Here is a 25,432-nt window from a genome sequence, read left to right as displayed (position 1 = left end):
AAAAAATTCAATGCACAAATCACTTCTTTGCCATCTACTTCTAACTCCAATAATTTTAGTAAGTTACGTGACCTATAAAATCTTCAGTTTCTCACTAATAGTGTAGCAATAATAGTAATAATAACAGTAAGGCTGCAGGTTTTGTGGAGATTAGTGAAAAATGCATGCAAAGATCTCAGCAAAATACCTGACACATTATATGAGTTTAGCAAATTATAATAAATTTCCAAAACACTGTGTTATACAGCAAATGCAGTAATCCAGATCTCTTTTCTGGTATATCCAACAACCTACTCATTATCTTTATATGGAAGTCTAAAGGCACACCAGCCTCAATGTGTCAAATTCAAACTCTTTTCCCTGCATAATCTGCTTTCTTTCTTATGTTTCCTATGCAGTGAAGATGTCCATAGAGGCTGTGCCAGTCAGAAACCTAGCAGTCATCCTTGCCTCTATCTTCACAATTACTCTCCGTATCAGAGAGTTCCTTAGTGTTTTCTAATCTCCATTTTATAGCACTAGAGGTGGACCATTTGTCTATTCGCACAGTCACTCCTTTATTTTAGGCCATCATCATCTCTCTAATGGAAGGTCACAATCCCTTAAGTCATATCTATATGAAAACCAGAGTCGTGTTTCAAAAATGAAGATCATATCATGTTTTTCCTGCTTAAAGGCTTTCAATGAGTCCCTACTGCCCTTAAATTGAAATCCACAATACATAACCAAGCTGCAAATTGATCGAAATTAAAATTTTAGAGGAACTGAATATTGTTTTACATTCTTTCCCATAAGAATTTAAAATAAATAGCACACAAAAGGAAAACATAAAATGTTAGGACATATAATAATATTCACTTTATCTTATAATGACTAATTCTTTTTTAAAAAATATTTATGGGGGCAGCTGCGCCGCCAGAGCCGGGAAGGTGGTTGCTGCTGCTGCGCCTCCTCGTCTTCCCGCATCACCGCTGCCGCCATGCCCGGAGGTCTCCTTCTCGGGGACGAGGCTCCCAACTTCGAGGCCAATACTACCATCGGCCGCATCCGTTTCCACGACTACCTGGGAGACTCATGGGGCATTCTCTTCTCTCACCCTCGAGATTTTACCCCTGTGTGTACCACAGAGCTTGGCAGAGCTGCAAAGCTGGCACCAGAATTTGCCAAGAAGAATGTTAAGATGATTGCCCTTTCAGTGGACAGTGTTGAAGACCATCTTGCCTGGAGCAAGGATATCAATGCCTACAATGGGCAGGAGCCCACAGAAACATTACCTTTCTCCATCATTGATGATAAGAATCGGGACCTTGCCATCCTGTTAGGCATGCTGGACCCGGCAGAGAAGGACGAAAAGGGCATGCCTGTGACAGCTCGTGTGGTGTTTATTTTTGGTCCTGATAAGAAACTGAAGCTGTCTATCCTCTACCCAGCGACCACTGGCCGGAACTTTGATGAGATTCTCCGAGTAATTACCTCCCTCCAGCTGACGGCAGAGAAGAGGGTTGCCACCCCGGTTGATTGGAAGGATGGAGACAGCGTGATGGTTCTTCCCACCATCCCTGAAGATGAAGCCAAAAAACTCTTCCCTAAAGGAGTCTTCACCAAAGAGCTCCCATCTGGCAAGAAGTACCTCCGCTACACACCCCAGCCTTAGTCTCTCCGAGGAGTCGGTGCTGGAGCTGTTGGCGTAGCTCAGTGAGCCAGAGGATCCGGGCTGCCAGTCATGTTCTCCTACAACTGTTCCGTCAAAACATCCTGGGGTGATCACAGCTAAGGCCTTTAGGTTGCTCTACTACTGGCTTATTAAATGAAAATGGCACTAAAAATTTCTTGGGATCCTTTACTCTGTGCCTTCACCAGCATTCAACTCTGTTCATATACCTTAGCATTCTCCACTGACTCTCTTTGAAATATAGTCTGTATGAGAGGCTCTGATCTTGGATCTTTACAAGATTTGGGATCATTGAGGTAGTATGGTTGGAAAAGCCTGCTTTGTTCCATCGTAGAATGACTATCCATTTTTTTAGCTGTTCTAATCAAATCCAGAACTTGGGGTACAGACTCCTCTGTGATGAGTATTTAAGATGTTCTTCACTCTTCAGTGTTTGGATCACAGCAGGGGCAAAAAAAACCTTTCGGTTCTATACTTTTTCAATAGATAAGTGAGATGAACAGGGGGAAGGATCTTTAAATACTGTGCTATAAAGAAAAATCTTTCAGTAAATTTCTACCAAAAGAAGGAGGCTATAGGAAAGGCTCCACTTGCCTGCCAGGGAGGTGTACCAGAAGGTGTGAGCAATATGACCGTGCCATGTGCCTTTCATACAAAGTATTTCCATATGTTGGTCTGCTCTGCAATGATGGACACAAGCAAGGGCACACCTTCGAGAGAAAGGAGATGATGATGGAAACTTTTTTATAGAACTATTCTTGCAGTGAGGGGGTGAGTCTTTTTTCTGATTCTTGCTTTTGGGGGATCAGCAAATAAATTCTTTGTTAAAACTGGAAAAAAAATTTATGTATTTATTTTATAGAGAGTGGGGGTGTACAAGTGGGCCGGGAGAGGGAGAGAGAGAATCTTCAGCAGACTCTTCCCTGATTATGGAGCCCAACATGGGGCTTGATCTTATGACCTTGAGATCATGACCTTAAGATCATGACCTGATGAGCCAAAATCAAGAGTCCAGAGATATAAATGACTGAACCACCCCCGTGTCTCAAAATGGCTAATTCTTATTAGCTGTTCTTCAAAGGTTGTCCTCTCCTACCACGCATTCTGGAACTACCTCTTTCTGCTGGAGTGATAAGTATGTGTTCAGTATCTCCATAAGAAAACTAAGTGTCAAGGTCCTAAGACTCTAGCTTTACTTTCCAGGCCCCTCTTCCAACTACTTTCTGTTCTCACACTCTCCAGGACATGTGTGCAACCACATTAAGTTGTAATACTTTGCCTTTCTTATGGGCACTCATAATTGCTGATTTGAAATCAAATCCCTCTGATTTGAACACTCTGTTGTCTCCTCTTCTGTTACTTTACTCCTGCTCTACTCTCAAGGTACAGCTTAATGCAATTCCTTCAGAAAGGCTTCCCCCATTCTTTTTTTCTTCCTTCAAATACCAAGTTAGGGTCATACCTCTACAACTCCATGCTGCCTTGTATTTATCACTAAAACAGCTCTCCTTGCTCAACTACTTAACTCTACTGCTTACAAGTAACTGCTTTTTCTGTGCATCTCAGGAATCCACAAAAATCTGTTCTGCCTATTTCTGTATGTCTCACAAGCTAAGAATGTTTCTTAACTTTTTTAAACAGCTAAATTTTTAAAAAATACTTTAAGAATATAAAAATTTTATGAAATATACATATCATCGTGTCTATTTAAGTTTTATTGTAATACATCCCCCTCATTTCATTCACGTGTTGTCTATTACTGCCTTTGTACTATACCTTCAGAGTAGCTGCAACAAAGATAATATGGCACACAAGCCTAAAATATTTACTATCTGGTCTATCTCATCAGATGTCAAATTCCTTAAGGGAAGAAATATGTTTTTCTAATTGCATTTCAGACATCTCCACAATGTATTTTATTTTATTTTTATAAATATATTTTTTATTGGTGTTCAATTTGCCAACATAGAATAACACCCAGTGCTCATCCGTCAAGTGTCCACCTCAGTGCCCATCACCCAGTCACCCCCACCCCCCACCCACCTCCCCCCTTCCACCACCCCTAGTTCGTTTCCCAGAGTTAGGAGTCTTTCATGTTCTGTCTCCCTTTCTGATATTTCCCACTCATTTTTTCTCCTTTCCCCTTTATTTCCTTTTACTATTTTTTATATTCCCCAAATGAATGAGACCATATAATGTTTGTCCTTCTCCGATTGACTTATTGTACAATGTATTTTTATTAGATGAGTGAGTTAATGAAAGAATAGTAAATGAGGGGTAGTAATGAACAAATGCAATAGTGCTGAAAGTCAAATTTCTTTTTTGAAAGTAAAGTAAATCAACTCTGGCTAAATTCAGCAAAAAGGAAATTACTGGAAGGAAACAGGATTATGTCACAAAATAAAAGAAAAAGTTGAAGAACTGGGTTTTGGAGGGGATAGGAACTAGAAGGACTCTTGAGATCTTGGTACCAGTAACCACTAGATAAGCTCACTGAAATAAAATGATTGTTCTTGCATCTACATTTGGCTCAAAGTTCATATTCCCAAGGGAGATAACCTGATCACACCCTGGCTAGGAAAACTGATCTCTGTTTGGCAGTGCCAATCAGATATATGATCTTAGAGAAGACATTCCCAACAACACTGCATGTAAAGGAAAATTAGTATTCTATTACTAGAGCAATAGTGTTCCTGGTAGGTTAATTTTTTCTTTTTAAATTTATTTATTCATGATAGTCACACGGAGAGAGAGAGAGAGGCAGAGACACAGGCAGAGGGAGAAGCAGGCTCCAAGCACCGGGAGCCCGATGTGGGATTCGATCCCGGGTCTCCAGGATCGCGCCCTGGGCCAAAGGCAGGCGCCAAACCGCTGCGCCACCCAGGGATCCCCCTGGTAGGTTAAAAAAACAAAATGACAAGATATATCTTACAATAGAAAAAAATGGGGATCAGAAGATCATTTTAAATGAAAGTAACTGGAATTTAGACTATCGCTGCCTGTTCTAGGACATGTTCCTTCTATCACATTGAAAAACAATTTAGTCATAAGTGTCTTACTCAATTCTCATAAATTAATGCACTTGGTTTCAACATTATTGTTGAAAGCGAAACTATAAATGGCATTATTCATAGTGTACACTGAGTATAATATACCCGTCTGCCAGTTTAATAAGAGAAGATAAAACCATTATTCTATTCATCAGAGCTTTCACAATAACTAAGAATGACAAGGGCTGGATTGTGACTTAGTGTATGACGATAAACATACTGGCTAGATTTTACAAATGAAATTCTCCAAATCTCAAACATTTTTGTGATAAAGAGGCTAACGTAGCACATTAATGGTATGATGAGGGATGAGATATATTTACTAGTGAGAAAAGTATGAAGGAAAAGCACAAAGAAATGGGCATTAGTAATCCCTGTTATTACTCATCTTCTAATATTTCTCTTTTCATTCTATCTACGAGTATTTCCTGTTCTCCAGGCTAAATGTGACACATTTAGTATTTCCTGTTCTCCAGGCTAAATGTGACACATCTCACATGAAGTAACTGTCCTATGAGCCGTTAATCTTGAACTTTCTGAAAAATCTATGTTCCTCTCTGAATGAGGCTATAATGATTACATTCTGGATCATTCAGTCCATCATGACAATTATTCGAACTTCTCACCAATTAGGTATTACATATTAAAATCTTTCAACTTTTATATCTCCAATTCATGTGTGCTAAGTTCTTGAAGTGTACACTTTAAAAATTTCCAAAGAATTCATATGCACCTGCACCTGGGGTTGTTTTCATTATTATTGATGTTTCCTAGATAAATTATCCTAAATCTTGTACTCTTTTCTTGCATAGATTTCACAAGAATGTCTCTTGTATTAAAGTTTGTCTCCTTATAAGGAAAAAGTACCCATTTAAAATATTTATGTAACTATCAAGCATTTTATAGTTTTTCCAATCACTCAAGCCATATTTACTAAAAAATAAACAAGTAAAGGAGCACCTGGATGGCTCAGTTAGTTAAGGATCCCACTCTTGATTTTGGCTCAGGTCATGATCTCAGGGTCCTGAGACTGAGCCCTGAGTCAGACTCCATGCTCAGCAAGGAGTCTGCTAGAGATTGTCTCCCTCCTCTCTGCTCCTTCCCTTACTTGCTCTCTTTTTATCAAACAAATAATAAAATCTTAAAACAAAAACCATAGTATCCAATGATCTTTCCTCTCCCAGAATGAAAAAATATTCAGCTTAACTTTTTATGTCTATTTAGCTTCCATAGTAAAGGAAATTAAATTATAACATATAATAATAATAATAATAATAATTATTATTATTATTATTATTATAACATCTTACCACATGGAGATTGCACATATAATACTCTTCAGCTGATTAAAGATAAGAAACAGGTCATTTCATTTTTACTGTGATTACTTTCTATATAATAGATTCACCGTCTATTTCTCCAGCTTATAGTTAAGCTTCCAATTAATTTATGTTTAAATTAGGTAAATTGCTAAAAGTTACTGAATATTTAAAGCAAAATAATATCCCCACTAGACAAACATTTTATTCTCATTTTCTATATAGATTATAATATACTTCAGATCACATTATACAAAATTACGCTGTTTCCTAATATCTTTGCCATCAATATCTACTTTTCTGGTCATATATTTTTATTAGCAATCACCAATAAAAGAGTTATAATGCAACCCAACTCCATTTTTAGATTTTTAGTCAGAGAAACAATATTTTTACCCAGATTATGAACACTTACACTTCTAGAAATACTCTTGAGGCTTTTTTTCTTTCATCAATCACAATTATTGGGTAAGACTATAATTATTAAGTATAATTATAGTCTTACTTATAATTATTAAGTATAATTATAGTCTTACCCAATAATTGTGATTGATGAAATTTTACAGTGCAGCAATATCTCATTTTGAAGAGGGATTTTTCCTGAGTTATGTTAGGGTAATGCTTTTATAAGCTTGTGATTTTATGCACCAGGTGGAATTTTCACATTTACTTCTGATTGTTATATCTTCTTGATATTTTTATATGACTCCACTCTGTTATATACCCTCCAAAGCCAAAAATAAAAAACTGTCATTTTAATCTTTCTTTAAATATTTTCCAGAATGCCTAAGTGCAGCCATGAGATATATTATTGTGGAATTTTATTTATTTTTTATCTTTCCTCCATAGCAGTTTAAATTCCATAAAAATAGAACACATACTAAAATATTGTTTCTAAAAAATTCCTAGCGGTGTATGTTTTATTTTCATGAACAAAAAGGGCTTTTTAAAAATTTTAAAAAATCACCGTGTCTCAAAATACAAGTTAAATAATGTGTTAATTTTTTTTCACTAACATGAATCATTTTCCCTCTGGTTGTACATTTTATATGAGAAATATCCAATAGATACTGTTTTGTAGTATAAAAGAACAGTGTTTACTGTCACAGAGCAGTAACAACCCTGTAATATTTTTTTTTCCAGGAACATGGAATGTCTTTCCATTTATTTGTGTCTTTGAAAATTTCCTTCATCAGTGTTTTATAATTTTCAACATACAGTATTGCACCTCTTTTGGTTCCTAAGTATTTTATTCTTCCTGTTGTTATTGTAGATGGAACTGTTTTCTTGATTTCTTTTTTAGATATTTCATTGTTAACACCTTTAGAAATGTCTCCAACTTTTGTATGCTGATTTTGTATCCTGTAAGTTTACTGAATTTGTTTTAGTAGTTTTTTGTGGAGTCTTTACAGTTTCCTACATATATGATCTTTCTACCTGCAAATAGATAACTTTACTTCTTTCTTTATGATTTCTATACCTTGTATTTCTGTTTCTTGCCTGATTGCTTTGGCTAGGACTTGCAGAACAATGTTGAGTAGCGGTAGTGAGAGTAGGGATCCTTGTCTTGTTCTGGATCTTTAAAGAAAATCTTTCAGTTTTAACTCATTGGTTATATTAGCTGTAGAGTTTTCATAGATGGCCTTTATTGTGTTGAGGTTTGAGAGATTTTATTGAACATGACTGGATGTTGAATTTTGTCAAATGTTCTGCATTTGTTGAGATGATGATGATGTAATACTTGTCTCTCACTCTGTATTGTGTCTCACATTGATTGATTTGCATGTGTGAGGCCAACCTTGTATCCCAAGGATAAATCCCACTTGGTCACGATGTAGGACTCTTTTGATGTAGTGTTGAATTTAGTTTGTTAGTACAGTTGACCCTTGAGAACACCATGGTGGATAGGGATGTCAACAGTCAGAAATCTGTATAACTTTTCTCTTCCCCAAAACTTAACTACTAATAGTGTACTATCGTCAGAAACCTTACCAATATGACTAACAGGTATTTTATGTTATGTATGATATACTGTATTTGTAAATTAGAGAAAAGGAAATATTAAGAAATTATCCCGGTAATATTTTAAGATTAACTTCTCTGAGCTATTCCCAAGATTATTGGGAAAACTTCAATTAATCCAGGTTGCTTTCATCTTATTCCAAAGCACCCTTTTACTTTAACTCTTAGAGATTATACAATTATATATTTCATTAGGGGATATACTCATGATTTCTTCTCAAATACTAGAGTAGAAAACTCCTCCAGCTGCGAATATAAAAAGACAACCTGCTGTCAAGTCTTTCATTTGTATCACAAGCCAAGATTACAGCAGTGAAAAATACTCCATTTGGAACTCAGTTTGCTGATTTTAAAAAGTCAGGGGGTTGGACTAAGTAACTCTGGTCACTCTCAGTTTTAAAATTAGATAGGCTTTATTTTATTTTTAGAATAAAAATAAAAAAGGGAAATGATAATGTTTCTTAAAACTTTGTATGAAATATATTGGAGTATTCTGGAATAGTAATATATTTTGTTCATCTAATAAAGTTCTTTGTAAGAACAAGGGTGAATTATTATAAGAAATCTTCCTAATTTTGCCATGTTTTACCTAGACATGAGTCAAGACTGAAGAAATAGTAAAACCTACCAGAAAAGAAATATTAAAATGACAGCTAATTGCTAATAGAAGCTTATAGTTGATGCCCCTTCTGTAATGCAGTGAAGTGTTTAAGGAAACTTGTCATAAAGATATTTCTAAAAAGCCAAAAAAAAAAAAAAAAGCTTATGAATCACATCTGTCAAACAGATGTTTTACATTATAGGTATCTACCTGCTTTACTCATTTAAAGAAAACACTTTTATGGCTTTTAATATTGATTGGTAATGCTATAAAGTGTATGTCCTCAGGTCTTCAAAGTAATAAAAGTAGATTGTTAAAAAGGGGCATATCTTAGAAATCAATAAAGTGAGACTTAAAAGATACTGAATAAAAACAATATGTAAGTATGTTTACCTACTTTTTTTCTAAGCCTGATTTACTACTTTACACTAAAAATAAAATACATTGATTACAAGGTTGAATTTCAGTATCACTATGATGTTCGTGGTGTTAATAATTCAACCAATACCTCCCATACCAGCTCCCAAAGATGGACTTTGGTGACCACTTCAGAAGCTAACTATTGTTTGCATCTTATGTGTTATGCATGAAATGGGGGAGACACTGTATACTGTAATAGTTAAAAGCATGTTTCTTGAAGCTAAATTGTCTGGGTTAAAACTTTAGGTCTGCCACTTTCTTCATGATTTTGACCAAGTTGCTTAACTTGTTCTTTGCCACAATTTTCTCATCAGTAAAATAGTAACAGCAGACATTTCAAAAGGTTTTGTAAAGATAAACATTTAATATATATGAAATACTTTGACCCATGATTAACACATAAGTATAGCTGAACACCTATTAGTTCTTATAACACGTACATGGGGAAGCTGAAGAAGCCATGGGAGACACTATCAGATCCCATTCTTGCAAATTCTAAGAGTCAAGTTCTAGTTTACAATGAGGTGTCCATGATGTCATATAAAAAGTTTATGCTAAGCATAAACTCAGCAGCATACAGGCCATTCTATCGGAGAGACTGTGCAATTCCCTTTACTATCTCAAGGGTAAGTAGTTGTATAGAATTAATAATTTGATAAACCTTTATGTACAGAAGGAATAATTTTGTTAAAGACAGTACAACTTTAATGATTCCTTTATTTTAAAAAAATAAGTGACTAGTTTACTGATCCCTCATAAGAAATGTTTATATATCATCTACTGATTATATATTTTATGATAAAGAATCATAGTTTATTTATTATACTTCCTAGGAATTAGTGTTAGAGCAATTATCAGGCAATAAATATTTAGTTATATAGTTATTATTTACCCTCTAATTCCCTCTATTATTAATCTATAGATATTACATCCAAATTTGGAGAAGCAGAAAATAAAAGGGAAACATGAAAGCAAATGGCAAACAAATATGGAGACTTCAAGAACCAGCTCAACAAGATGCATAATCTCAACAGTGGTTTTAGCCATACCAGCTATTTGTATTAACTGTTAACCTATTTATTTAATAAACAATTATCTAGTAATTACTATCTGACACTATTTCAATGTACTTTTCAGACACTGAATCATTTAATCCTAGTATCAACCCTATTCAGTAGGTGCTATAATTATTTTCATATCTCCATGTGAAGATACTAAGGCATGAGAAGGCTATGTCACAAGCCTGGGGCCACATAGCCTAAGTGGCAGAACCAGGGTTTGAAGGAAGTTTGGTCCCCATGTCCTTGCTCTTTACCTCCATATCATGCTGCCTCATACGAAGAATTGTTCCTCATTACTCATCTACAATTATTTAAATTATTTGCTTTTCAAAATACACATAATTAAATAATTGGTCAAGTTAAAGTCTGTACTTCAATCTGCCTTTAATTTGACTAAGATACCCAGGTATCAGTGCTAGTTTTAGCCTTGAAACTATCTCCATTGTCATCATCATAATTTTTTTATGACATCTTAAGTATATTTCACTTGGTCACATTAAAGCAAGAGTTTTCAAGCACTCACTAGCTGTCAAGTACCACTGAATTTGTTTGGTATATATTGTCACCACATTACTTTTTTTTTCTTTTTTCTGAAATCATAGAGGAAATTCCAATAGGGAAGCAACTCTGCAATCACTCCCAAAGAGCTATACTTCCAACGGAACTTATGTTAGATGTCGAAATGCATTATGTAATATTGTATAACACAAAATTTGCTTTTTCTGGTGCTCAATTCAATAAGCTTGAAATAGAAATCACACCACTGCCCACTTCAACAATAGCTAATAAGAAAAGAAAATAGTTTTCTCTAATGTGGACATGGGCTTAATATGGAAAAGTTAATGTGGGTAATAAAGTCTCAGTGACATTGATCCAGAATACAAACCAAGTATTACTCAAGAATTGTCCCTCTGTTTGATTTCACCATTCACTAATGGCCAACCACGCTTAAATCACTGAATTCTGATTATTAGTTATATGACACTTACCAATCTTAATGTGACTAGTAACACACAAAAGCCAATGAGAAGTGGAAATAGTAAGAAGGCATAAGAGCAGAAGGCATAAGAGCAGAAACACCTGAAAAATGACATGTGAGTAATTCATTGAATTTTTTTTATTCTCCCTTGAGTCTCTTAACTATCTTGTTTATTTCATCAAAGACACTTATCAGAATATTAATATAACCCGCAAGTTAAAAATAAGTTGTATAAGTAAATCTAGTTTTTGACAATGTTGGCCAGACATGCCTATGCAGAAGAAAGTTACTGAATGCTTAAAGCTAATATTTAACTTACTACCGCAATTAACTTTATAGAATCAAGTGTGATTGAGTTTCTCCCTGCACACCACTCCTGCCTCTCCATTCTGATTAAGGTATTAAGCACTGCTAGTGTTGTTAGGTAAGCAAATACAATTTCAACTCAATGGGGCTAATTATTAGTAATAAGGTCAATAAATTTTAACTTTATATAAGCTGTTGAAAAAAATACACTACTGAAAATTAACTTCAAGTGGAGTATTGTGATAAACCATTGTTTAGAAAAGTCATAGAAATATGAAATCCAGTGGCTATAAAAGAAATCTGAACAGTAACCTCTCAATAGGCATCTTTACCTGCCTGTCTCTTAACTGGTCACTCCCACTCAATCCATCACATCTAATAGGTTCAACTTATTATGTTATTATTTTTTAAGCATTATTTTCATTATGGCATTCTTATTTTTGAATTATAAACTAACTCTTGCATACAAATATAGATGACAATATTTAAAAAAAAACAGACACATATCTACAACCAAGCTGAACAGAAATAATTACTAACAAAATATAAGCCCCTCTATATATTTGTCTCTAATTTCATTCTCCATTGATAGCAGATGTAATCACTCTTCTATTTGCATACACCATTCTATGTGATTTTATACACTGACTATATGTGTATGTATCCACAATATACAGAATTTCTTTACACACTGACATGTTATAAGAAGGCACAGTGTATATATTCTTTAAATTTTGGTTTTGACATTGATCCATGCTAATATTTGCATATTTAATTCATTTTAACTAAAAATTTATCCAATGGAATCCCATATTCAAATATTCATTTTCTTGGTGATATGTATACATATATACATATATATTTATATATATATATACATTTTAAATCTAAGAATTATGGATTTTAAGAAGGCATTATAATTTATTAACATTTATAAGATCAGTCCACACTCTTGATCTCAAGATTTAAAACTTTTCATCAGTTAGTCCTACACTGCTTATACAATTTTATTTTTCCAAGCCAGTGGTTCTCAATATGTAGTTCCTGACTAGCAGCATTGGTAACACCTGGAAATTTCTTAAAAATGCAAATGATAGGACCCTACCCCTGGCCTACTGAACCAGAAACTCTGGAGGTGAGAGCCCAACAATGTCATTTGTTACACACTAGAGTTTAAGAATCACTGATCTTGGCCATGGTAGTGCCTGGTCTTTCTGGCTAGTCACCTTACCTTCCCAGCCTATTCCCACTCCTTATGACTACTCAAGTGCTTTAATCCATATTATTGCATGAAAGGTTTTCTTACTTGTTTGACTTATTTACATGTCCTGTTAAGTTGAAACCTTTGCTGAACATTGAACATTCGAGCTTATCTGACATATAGTAAATGTGTTCAATATCCCAGCCATACTGAGTTTCTTATATCCCCAAACATAAAATTACTATTTCACATCTCTGGGCCCTTTTTTTTTTCTCTTTATTCTTAATGCCCTGTTCCTTGCATTCCAGAAGAAATTCCAATATCCCACCAGATCTCCTCCTTGGAAAGACTACTCAGAAGGGAAGTACTTGTTGTCTTTCGTGCCATTGCTATGCCTCATACATGCCACTACTCTGAAAGCAGGACACAGATTCACCACAATTGTCTGCTTATAGGTCTTTCTTTTCATCAGACTGCAACTTCTTTGCTCTGGCATCCTCCTATGCTTGATTCATAGCAAATGATTCAATTTGCATGTGTTCAGTGAGTGACAATACATACATTCCACTCAACATTTATTGAGTATGCGTATAGATCTGATTCTTTTCTAAGTACTAGGGAGACACAAAGGACACTAAAACACTGGCCCTGTCTGTGAATTATTTCTAGAATTTATCCTTGAGAGAAGTTTTCTTTGGAATTTCTACATTCTGATGTTCATTCTTTTGATTGTGTAAGTATTCTAGAGCTTGCAATCAGGGGACATTTGTGTGCTATCCTAACATGCAATACAATATTTAAATTGTTTCATAGATGTCAAGCTTATTTCTCTCAAGCATATTTTAAAGTACCTAAAAATAAAATGTGTACTTCAACTTACTTTAACACTTCTTTATTAGGCCTAGCACAGGGTTGGGCCCAACTGCTATTTAATAATTTTGCCTCGATTTTTATGAGCTACATCTTCACTGTGAAAGAAAAAAAAACACATGGAATTATATTAAATTTTCTTTTGATACAGTTACAGATGGAAGATATATTTCTTATCCATTGATTTGATAAATTTAGCCAGTTTTGTATTTATGCAACAGCTTTAGAAATAAAGTAAAAATAGAACTTTGGAACTGTTATCTACCATGATAGACAATAATTTGACTCACATAAATTGCTTTCTATTATCTTCCACAATTTTCTCACATCTGATTTCTTTCCAGAATCTCTACTATAAAGACAATTTTCTCTAAATTTAATACTTTAGTGCCTACATCACTACATGTTTATTGTCTGTGATTACAAATGATATTATTATCAATACTGCTTCTTGACTACTTAGCTAGTTCTGAACTCCCACCTTAGGGTGTAACAGAGACATCTCGTAAACGTATAATGTCTTAAGATTAACATAGTGCTTTTCATTTTGGGTCCGTATTTTGTCTTATTTATTATTATACTTCTTAATCTGACCCATAGAGTAAATTGGCCTTCAAGAGGTGTTTGCTGAGCTCCCCCAAGCGCTAACCCCTGGATATCAGCACAACAGGCCCCTCCCCCAGAAGACCAGCTAGACAGACAGGGGAAAAACAAATTATTGACCAAGCAGCACTGGAAAGTTTCAGGGGAAGTCAAGGGACTTACAGTATACAGAATCAGAGGATACTCCCCCTTGTTTTTTTTGTTTGTTTGTTGTTTGTTTTTTGCTTTTTGATTTCTGTTTGCTCCCCCCCTTTTTTCTTTTTTTTTTCTTTTTTTCTTCCTTTTTTTTTTTCTTTTTTCTTTTTGTTTCCTTCTTTCTCTTCTCTCTTTTTCTCCTTTTCCCAATACAACTTGTTTTTGGCCACTCTGCACTGAGCAAAATGACTAGAAGGAAAACCTCACCTCAAAAGAAAGAATCAGAAACAGTCCTCTCTCCCACAGAGTTACAAAATTTGGATTACAATTCAATGTCAGAAAGCAAATTCAGAAGCGCTATTATAAAGCTACTGGTGGCTCTAGAAATAAAGGACACAAGAGACTTCATGACTGCAGAATTTAGATCTAATCAGGCAGAAATTAAAAATCAATTGAATGAGATGCAATCCAAACTAGAAGGCCTAAAGACAAGGGTTAACGAGGTGGAAGAACGAGTGAGTGACATAGAAGACAAGTTGATGGCAAAGAGGGAAACTGAGGAAAAAAAGAGACAATTAAAAGACCATGAGGATAGATTAAGGGAAATAAACGACAGCCTGAGGAAGAAAAACCTACGTTTAATTGGGGTTCCCGAGGGTGCCGAAAGGGACAGAGGGCCAGAATATGTATTTGGACAAATCATAGCTGAAAACTTTCCTAATCTGGGAAGGGAAACAGGCATTCAGATCCAGGAAATAGAGAGATCCCCCCCTAAAATCAATAAAAACCATTCAACACCTCGACATTTAATAGTTAAGCTTGCAAATTCCAAAGATAAAGAGAAGATCCTTAAAGCAGCAAGAGACAAGAAATCCCTAACTTATATGGGGATGAATATCAAATTAACAGCAGACCTCTCCACAGAGACCTGGCAGGCCAGAAAGGGCTGGCAGGATATATTCAGGGTCCTAAATGAGAAGAACATGCAACCAAGAATACTTTATCCAGCAAGGCTCTCATTCAGAGTGGAAGGAGAGATAAAGAGTGGAAGGAGAGATAAAGGAACTTTCAGTTCCAAGACAGGCAGGAACTGAAAGAATATGTGACCTCCAAACCAGCTCTGCAAGAAATTTTAAGGGGACTCTTAAAATTCACCTTTAAGAAGAAGTCCAATGGAACAATCCACAAAAACAGGGACTGAATAGATATCATGATGACACTAAACTCATATCTTTCAATAGTAACTCTGAACATGAATGGGCTTAATGACCCAATCAAAAGGCGCAGGGTGTCAGACTGGATAAAAAAGCAGGACCCATCTATTTGCTGTCTACAAGAGACTCATTTTAGACAGAAGGACACCGACAGCCTGAAAATAAAAGGTTGAAGAACCATTTACCATTCAAATGGTCCTCAAAAGAAAGCAGGGGTAGCCATCCTTATATCAGATAGACTAAAATTTACCCCGAAGACTGTAGTGAGAGATGAAGAGGGGCACTATATCATACATAAAGGATCTATCCAACAAGAGGACTTAACAATCCTCAATATATATGCCCCGAATGTGGGAGATCCCAAATATTTAAATCAATTAATAAACAAAATTAAGACATACTTAGATAATAATACACTTATACTTGGTGACTTCAATCTAGCGCTTTCTATACTCGATAGGTCTTCTAAGCACAACATCTCCAAAGAAACGAGAGCTTTAAATGATACACTGGACCAGATGGATTTCACAGATATCTACAGAACTTTACATCCAAACTCAACTGAATACACATTCTTCTCAAGTGCACATGGAACTTTCTCCAGAACAGACCACATACTGGGTCACAAATCAGGTCTGAACCGATACCAAAAGATTGGGATCGTCCCCTGCATATTCTCAGACCATAATGCCTTGAAATTAGAACTAAATCACAACAAGAAGTTTGGAAGGACCTCAAACACGTGGAGGTTAAGGACCATACTGCTAAAAGATGAAAGGGTCAACCAGGAAATTAAGGAAGAATTAAAAAGATTCATGGAAACTAATGAGAATGAACATACAACCGTTCAAAATCTTTGGGATGCAGCAAAAGCAGTCCTGAGGGGGAAATACATTGCAATACAAGCACCCATCCAAAAACTGGAAAGAACTCAAATACAAAAGCTAACCTTACACATAGAGGAGCTAGAGAAAAAGAGCAAATAGATCCTACACCCAGCAGAAGAAGAGAGTTAATTAAGATTCGAGCAGAACTCAATGAAATCAAGACCAGAAGATCTGTGGAACAGATCAACAAAACCAGGAGTTGGTTCTTTGAAAGAATTAATAAGATAGATAAACCATTAGCCAGCCTTATTAAAAAGAGAGAGAAGACTCAAATTAATAAAATCATGAATGAGAAAGGAGAGATCACTACCAACACCAAGGAAATACAAACGATTATAAAAACATATTATGAAAAGCTATATGCCAAGAAATTAGGCAATCTAGAAGAAATGGACGCATTCCTGGAAAGCCACAAACTACCAAAACTGGAACAGGAAGAAATAGAAAACCTGAGCAGGCCAATAACCAGGGAGGAAATTGAAGCAGTCATCAAAAACCTCCCAAGACACAAAAGTCCAGGTCCAGATGGCTTCCCTGGGGAATTCTATCAAACATTTAAAAAAGAAACCAGGGATCCCTGGGTGGCGCAGCGGTTTGGCATCTGCCTTTGGCCCAGGGCGCGATCCTGGAGAGCTGGGATCGAATCCTACGTCGGGCTCCTGGTGCATGGAGCCTGCTTTTCCCTCTGCCTGTGTCTCTGTCTCTCTCTGTCTCTCTCTCTCTCTCTCTCTCTATCATAAATAAATTAAAAAAAATTTTTTTAAATTAAAAAAAAATAACCCAGCTTCTACTAAAGCTGTTTGGAAAGATAGAAAGAGATGGAGTACTTCCAAATTCATTCTATAAGGCCAGCATCACCTTAATTCCAAAACCAAAGACCTCACCAAAAAAGGAGAATTATAGACCAATATCCCTGATGAACAGGGATGCAAAAATTCTCAACAAGATACTAGCCAGTAGGATCCAACAGTACATTAAGAAAATTATTCACCATGACCAAGTAGGATTTATCCCCGGGACACAAGGCTGGTTCAACACTCATAAAAACAATCAATGTGATTCATCATATCAGCAAGAGAAAAACCAAGAACCATATGATCCTCTCAATAGATGCAGAGAAAGCATTTGTCAAAATACAGCATCCATTCCTGATCAAAACTCTTCAGAGTGTAGGGATAGAGGGAACTTTCCTCGACATCTTAAAAGCCATCTATGAAAAGCCCACAGCAAATCTCATTCTCAATGGGGGAGCACTGGGAGCCTTTCCCCTAAGATCAGGAACAAGACAGGGATGTCCACTCTCACCACTGCTATTCAACAAAGTACTAGAAGTCGTAGCCTCAGCAATCAGACAACAAAAAGACATTAAAGGCATTCAAATTGGCAAAGAAGAAGCAAACTCTCCCTCTTCGCCGATGACATGATACTCTACATAGAAAACCCAAAAGAGGGATCCCTGGGTGGCGCAGCGGTTTAGCGCCTGCCTTTGGCCCAGGGCACGATCCTGGAGAACCGGGATCGAATCCCATGTCGGGCTCCCGGTGCACGGAGCCTGCTTCTCCCTCTGCCTATGTCTCTGCGCCTCTCTCTCTCTCTCTCTCTCTCTCTCTCTCTCTCTCTCTGTGACTATCATAAATAAATAAAAATTAAAAAAAAAGAAAACCCATAAGACTGCACCCCAAGATTGCTAGAACTCATACAGCAATTTGGCAGTGTGGCAGGATACAAAATCAATGCCCAGAAATCAGTGGCATTTCTATACACTAACAATGAGACTGAAGAAAGAGAAATTAAGGAGTCAATCCCATTTACAATTGCACCCAAAAGCATAAGATACCTAGGAATAAACCTACCCAAAGAGGTAAAGGATCTATACCCTCAAAACTATAGAACACTTCTGAAAGAAATTGAGGAAGACACAAAGAGATGGAAAAATATTCCATGCTCATGGATTGGCAGAATTAATATTGTGAAAATGTCAATGTTACCCAGGGCAATTTACACGTTTAATGCAATCCCTATCAAAATACCATGGACTTTCTTCAGAGAGTTAGAATAAATTATTTTAAGATTTGTGTGGAATCAGAAAAGACCCCGAATAGCCAGGGGCATTTTAAAAAAGAAAACCATAGCTGGGGGCATCACAATGCCAGATTTCAGGTTGTACTACAAAGCTGTGGTCATCAAGACAGTGTGGTACTGGCACAAAGACAGACACATAGATCAATGGAACAGAATAGAGAACCCAGAAATGGGCCCTGAACTTTATGGTCAACTAATATTCGACAAAGCAGGAAAGACTATCCACTGGAAAAAAGACAGTTTCTTCAATAAATGGTGCTGGGAAAATTGGACATCCACATGCAGAAGAATGAAACTAGACCACTCTCTTGCACCATACACAAAGATAAACTCAAAATGGATGAAAGATCTAAATGTGAGACAAGATTCCATCAAAATCCTAGAGGAGAACACAGGCAACACCCTTTTGGAACTCAGCCACAGTAACTTCTTGCAAGATACATCCAGGAAGGCAAAAGAAACAAAAGCAAAAATGAACTATTGGGACTTCATCAAGATAAGAAGCTTTTGCACAGCAAAGGATACAGTCAACAAAACTCAAAGACAACCTACAGAATGGGAGAAGATATTTGCAAATGACATATCAGATAAAGGGCTAGTTTCCAAGATCTATAAAGAACTTCTTAAACTCAACACCAAAGAAACAAAAATCCAATCATGAAATGGGCAAAAGACATGAAGAGAAATCTCACAGAGGAAGACATAGACATGGCCAACATGCACATGAGAAAATGCTCTGCATCACTTGCCATCAGAGAAATACAAATCAAAACCACAACGAGATACCACCTCACACCAGTGAGAATGGGGCAAATTAACAAGGCAGGAAACTACAAATGTTGGAGAGGATGCGGGGAAAAGGGAAGCCTCTTACACTGTTGGTGGGAATGTGAACTGCTGCAGCCACTCTGGAAAACTGTGTGGAGTTTCCTCAAAGAGTTAAAAATAGACCTGCCTTACGACCCAGCAATTTCACTGCTGGGGATTTACCCCAAAGATACAGATGCAATGAAATGCCGGGACACCTGCACCCCAATGTTTCTAGCAGCAATGTCCACAATAGCCAAACTGTGGAATGAGCCTCTGTGTCCATCGAAAGATGAATGGATAAAGAAGATGTGGTTTATGTATACAATGGAATATTACTCAGCCATTAGAAATGACAAATACCCACCATTTGCTTCGACGTGGATGGAACTGGAGGGTATAATGCTGAGTGAAATAAGTCAATCGGAGAAGGATAAACACTATATGGTCTCATTCATTTGGGGAATATAAATAATAGTGAAAGGGAATAGAGGGGAAGGGAGAAGAAATGGGTAGGAAATATCAGAAAGGGAGACAGAACATGGAAGACTCCTAACTCTGGGAAAAGAACTAGGGGTGGTGGAAGGGGAGGTGGATGGGGGGGTGGAGGTGACTGGGTGGCAAGCACTGAGGGGGGAACTTGACGGGATGAGCTCTGGGTGTTATTCTGTATGTTGGCAAATTGAACACCAATAAGAAATATATTTATTATTTAAAAAAAAGGTGTTTGCTGAGAGTCTGAATGGTTAGATAGAGGACACAGTCTCATTTACTTCTTACACTAAGCCAATTTCCCCCTTTTTGACAGATAAGAGCACAGAAGCTTTGGAAATTTAGGAAGCTCAGCCAGGATAACAGAGAAAGCAGCTGAGCAAGCTATTACTGTTCTTGGTCTTCTGAGTCTAAATATCCTGTTTGTGCTACTCTCGCCTTTGTATCTCCTGTGGAAGTTTAGAGGAGATGAGATCCTAGTGAGTCAAAGGAAACTGGATCTGCAATGTTCTTTTGAAAGCTGATATTTGATTTCTAGTCTGCATTTAATGTGACACAGTCTTACCAAATGCATGAAAATGATACTTGGTTTATCTGTTAAGGGCCAGGGATCTCAAGAGATTCACAATTTGGGGGGGTGGGAAGTAGAAATGTTATTAGTGCATTCTTCTGACTGCTTTTCTGAAAATGATTTGTAGCAAGCAAGCAGAACAGGGGGGAGATAAACCCTTACAGCATATAGAAGGAGCAGTTGTGCTCATTTAGACATGTGACAAGGTTGTTACACCTGCAGGCCTTACTTACAGCAGATTGTGGGAAATGTGACACCCCCGCACTGCCAGTTTGGGACTGCAAATTTGAATGTTCTCCATTAAAGAACTGAATCCCTGCTGCTTTTCAAACATTAGAAGCTTCACTGTTCCTTTGGAACATCATGTTTGAAGCTGGGAAAACATTCAGTGAGCTGCTGCAAATCAGGAAGTGAACTTTTAAAAGTCTTGATCTGTGGTTGCAAAGGTTTGTTTGAAACAGTGAGAGTGGAGGTAATTTCATAGCGTTGTGTCAAGCTGAAGAGCTTACGGGGTGAGTGCAATATAGCCGTATTTCTGCAGAAGTGAAATCAGCATGGTACCTGTTTTTTTCTAACTGATTTAATGTGCTTTCAAGGGGATAAAACTGCCATTGAACCAAAGTGGTCAAAGAAAGAAAAAAAAAAAAAAAAAGAGGAAACAACGAAAGATCTGAGTTGATATAGAAGCAGTGGGAGAGCAAAGAAGCTTAGGGTAGGAGTATGTCTTTAAAAGGGCTGCTGTTAAAGGTTTCTACAGTGTGTGAAACGTGATATCAAAATAGAGTAAAGCCAGACCCCTGTGTTAAATCAAATATAGGGAAGGGAAAGCTTTTTTAGCTTTATTAGAGGAGTCACTCTCACATGTGCTAAGAACGCCCCAAATATAGTACTTTATCTTATAAAATTATCACCATTATCCACAATACCCCTTGGAAAGACATTGCAATCATAATAAGAGTTTTACTACCAGCTCCGTTTTTTCTTTTTTTAGTCTAGTTCAAATTATGATTAAGTGATAAGGATAATAGCTGTTAGGTTAACTACATGTAATATATACTCCAGTTAATTGTGAGATGATTTATATTATTCACATAACAGGTGCTCAGATTAATCTGTTGTTGCAGGTAACAGGTTTCAAAAAGGTTATGAAAAATCTATTTGTTCTATTCTTTGTATTGTCTTGTCTTGTTAGTTCCCTGACATAGGTTTGGAATGGATCTGTAGACATTAGATCATCTGTTCTGACTGGGGGGGGAGGACAGATTTTTTACTACACCAGACTGCAAGGCGTCTACAACAATTTCCAGGAAAGAATACATAAGTCTCTCCTGGAAACCTACTAGATTGCTCCTAATCTCATATCAGTATATGTCAAACATTTTTTGTCTACCAATCTATAGTCCAGGAATGTTTCATCAATATTAACAGCAATGATTATGAGCATCCTTAATCCCATCAGCTAAAATTTAAACTCATCTCCAGATGGCTGGCAACTTAACACAACCTTGGATACAATAGCCCCTTATGTATTTAGGACTTTTAATTGTCCTTGGCAAAGAATATCATATAATGTAATGGATGCAAAGACGGTGCAGATTGTCTAACAGCAATAAATAGAATGTATAAGAGTTTGTTTTCCTTTAATGATTGTGGATGTGCTTCCATCCATTCATAATAACGCTCTATCTATGTTGTGACCAGTGGCATAAAGTTTAGTGATAGCTAACTGGAGTTAAAGTACAATCTTTTTCTTTGGTAGTGACCTTATCCTTTTTTTTTTTTAAGATTTATTGAGAAAGAGTAAGAGAGAGAGAGATAACACATGTGTGCAAACACATGTGTGCAAGAGCAGGGGAAAGGGGAGAGGGAGGAGGAAAGAGAAAATCTCAAGCAGACTCCATGCTGAGCACAGAGCCCCAGGCAGGGCTTGATCCCAGGACCCTGAGATCATAACCTGGGCTGAAATCAAAAGTTAGATGCTTAACTGAGTCACCCAGGAGCCCCTGGAAGTGACTTTATCTTAGTTGGCACGTGGCCATTCAAGCTACCTAAGTCAGAGAGACATATAGCTTTAGGAGCAAAGGGTTTCAACATTTTCTCTTTAGCAGATGTTAGCAATTAGGATAGGTATTTAGGCACCAAGGTGTGAAAGAAAAAGAACTAAACCAATGCTTTGAAGCTCTGTAGCTTCTGTTTCTGATCAGCTATGTGACAATGTTATTTGTAGCATACTGGAGAGACCAAGGTACATAAGAAAGGTATGCTTACCTAAGTATCTTCACACTGAGCATCAGAACTTCAGCTCAAATAATGAGGATGTGCTCATTCTGTCCATGCACTGCCTATGTATTTCAATATGTAGAGCTTTTTTTTTTTTTTTTAATCTTAGGGATTATGAAGGTAACTAAAGTGGTTTTTTAGTGACTGAACTTGATTTCTGGAATTAAAACATCTATATCAACTATATCTGTATCAATAACAGACTATAAAGGATATATAGAAGGATTATAATGTCAGTCTCACTTCCATCAGATAAAAAACTACTGATAACTACTTTTGTGAACTTTGTTTTCTGTTTGTTTTTGTTTTTTGTTTTTTGTTTTTTTACTAATGAACTATAAAAGGATTCTCTTTGGAGGACATCACATTATCCTGTCCCCAACTACCAGGTTAGAACGTTGGTTGATCTACCAGGTTAGAAGATCCATTTATGTAATTTCAGGACTCTATTAATCACAGAAAGTTTTATGTATTATTTCATGAAGTTTTTGCTTCTGAATTTTAAAAATTTTAAAAGTTGATTTCTACAAGAGGTTTTTCCTTCTTCTATCATGTTCTTCAAAATATTAGTTCCCAGTCTTGCTTGTTAATACAAATGTCTAACTTTTGTGGTATCTCTTTTTAAACTAAGCTTGAGCTTTCTGTATTTATATTTTTCTTTCTATTGTTTTTTTAGGCACTGTGGCACTTTAAAGCTGTCTTGTGGAAAGGATCACTTTATTTTCTTGGAGTTCTAGCTGAAAATAACTTAATTGTATAAATGTTCATACATATTCTGCATTGAGTTCATTATTATACCTATATCAGGAGAAAGTTTAATGTCCTATATACCTAGTAAGTGTTAAAGAAATGCCAGTTCATTTCCTTCAGTAAATGAACCTAATCTCTAGAGGGCCAGATTTTTTTATCTGCTTCTGGTAGCAATTTTATTAAGTTCATTTTAATCTGAAAGAGTACAATACTCAAAATCTATGTCATATGAACTCAAGAATTCTTACTAGAATAATTCACATTCCTGGAAATGATTACCATGATTGTATATGTTGTGTCAAGATGATAGTAACCAATACGTTATTATACTTTCTTCTCACCATATGATTACCCTCATTTATACAACACTGTGACAAGGAAAGTAGAGTTGAATACTCTACTGACATGAATATCCACTGACATGAAACTTACTAAATAAAGTATGGCGCATAATCACAACTGAATATTATCCAACAACAGAAACAAATAAAGTAGAGCACCAAGAAACAATATAGATGACACACAAACTGTTTAAAGGATCCAAAGACTGTGTTTCAGTTTTATTTTCACTAATCAGGAAGAGGAACACAGGGGAATAGAATAGGGGAAGAATACATAGATACTAAACACTGAAAATGTTCTAGTACATGCATTAGGGAAGGGGCTCCAGGAATCCATAATAGTGTTATATATACGCTCTGCATGTATATTAAATATTCTTTTTATATGTATATGACATTATATTACTAAAATAAGAATATAAGTTATAAATAAATTATAAGAAGTGTTTCTTCAGTAATTCACGTAAGACAAGACTCTACCAGGGCACTGATTTTATAATATTCAATATCTCATCTACTGAGTTAAAATTGGTACTTAAGAGTAGAGACTAGGATAGCACTAGATAAAGATCACAGTAGCAGTTTGGTTCTCTCAGTTCCAGGTAGCTCTACCTTTTAATTTACCTGAATTGTTATTTTAATGCTCAAAATTTTTAAAGGGTAATACATGCAATGAGATCATGCATGCTTTATCAGTCAGCTACACATGTATTGCTGTGTAATACACCAGTGCAAAATTCAGTGGCTTTCAAAAACAATCATTTATTTTCACATACATGGATCAACTAGAAAAGCTCTGCTTCACTCTGTTCCATGTGTCATTGTGGGGGCGGGGGGAGGTGAAAGGAACCCAGGTTGAAAGGTTATAGAAGTGTACTCTCCTAGCAGCAGCAGAAGTACAAGCAAGCAAGCCAAACTATGCAAGAAAGTTTAAGCTTCTGTTTACATCACATCTGCTAACATTAGCCAAAGTAAATCACATGGCCAACCTCAAAGTCAAAAGGTAGGAAGATGAACCTGAGTGTGGATCTGAAGACTTATAAATTTATATTTATAGACAGAGATCTTGAGTATCAAACTCTCTCAGATTATAAGACTTATATACAGGGGAATATAAAATCAGGACCTGTAATTCAATCTATCATACAAATTTACTAAGTCAAATCAGTTACAAGTTGTTCTAGGTGTTTCCTTACTCAGGAAGGAAAACCTTCTCTGATATGCTGTGCCCCATGATGCTGAATTCTAAGGACGACCTATCGTAAATTATTAGGCTTGTCCACTGACCAGCTTCACGGAATGGCCAAGAAAAATTAGTAGCGGAAGACTGGAGGTCAGTAGAAATAAAACTTGGGACATTTCTTCCCTGCATGGTATCACGTCTCTGACAATGCCCTGTCCTTCCTTCCTTGACTGTGGTTTTTTTTGAGTGGCTGCGCCTGCATTATTTTAGTTGCCTCTGGCGATGATAGCAGCTACCCACTGTTGCTATGCTCTAGGTATCTCATCATTCTTACTTATTTTCTTAACCAAAAACCCAGATAGTCTTTTTTCCAAGTCTTTTTATTTCAACTGTCTGAAGTAAATTCTATTTCCTTACTAAGATTCTGATACAGATTTGTAATTAATTTCAGTATGTATAGTACAGATACATCCTTACTAATCACAAATTCCTTCTCAAAATAATGTGGTAATTTGTGCTAAAGATTAAAGATAAATCAGGCATGGTCAGGCTATTTTATGATGCTACATACTGACTCTCTTTATAA

The 25,432-nt window shown here is 36.3% G+C and overlaps 2 long non-coding RNA genes and 1 pseudogene across 12 annotated transcripts in view; 2 read left to right on the top strand and 1 right to left on the bottom strand.

The window, feature by feature from the left end:
- The window catches only part of LOC144282262 (uncharacterized), a 146,730-nt gene that overhangs the window by 1,320 nt on the left and 119,978 nt on the right, over positions 1-25,432 (bottom strand). For 9 of the 11 annotated variants that reach the window (XR_013350637.1, XR_013350635.1, XR_013350636.1 and 6 more), the window contains one exon: positions 13,512-13,599. This is a non-coding gene — a long non-coding RNA (uncharacterized LOC144282262). Of the gene's footprint in view, positions 1-6,032; positions 6,065-11,134; positions 11,226-13,511; positions 13,600-25,432 lie in introns of all 11 variants that reach the window. The other 2 variants (XR_013350632.1, XR_013350631.1) reach the window with 2 other exon arrangements.
- On the top strand, positions 902-1,826 carry LOC144282261 (peroxiredoxin-6 pseudogene; annotated as a pseudogene).
- LOC144282264 (uncharacterized) lies at positions 9,345-10,191 on the top strand. Its single transcript, XR_013350641.1, has 2 exons — positions 9,345-9,710; positions 10,007-10,191. It is a non-coding gene; the product is annotated as an uncharacterized LOC144282264 (long non-coding RNA).

Source organism: Canis aureus, chromosome 13, assembly GCF_053574225.1.
Source record: "Canis aureus isolate CA01 chromosome 13, VMU_Caureus_v.1.0, whole genome shotgun sequence".
NCBI classification, from domain to species: Eukaryota; Metazoa; Chordata; class Mammalia; order Carnivora; family Canidae; genus Canis; species Canis aureus.
Note: the sequence above shows the minus strand (reverse complement) of the source record. Positions and strands in the feature narration are given on the sequence as shown.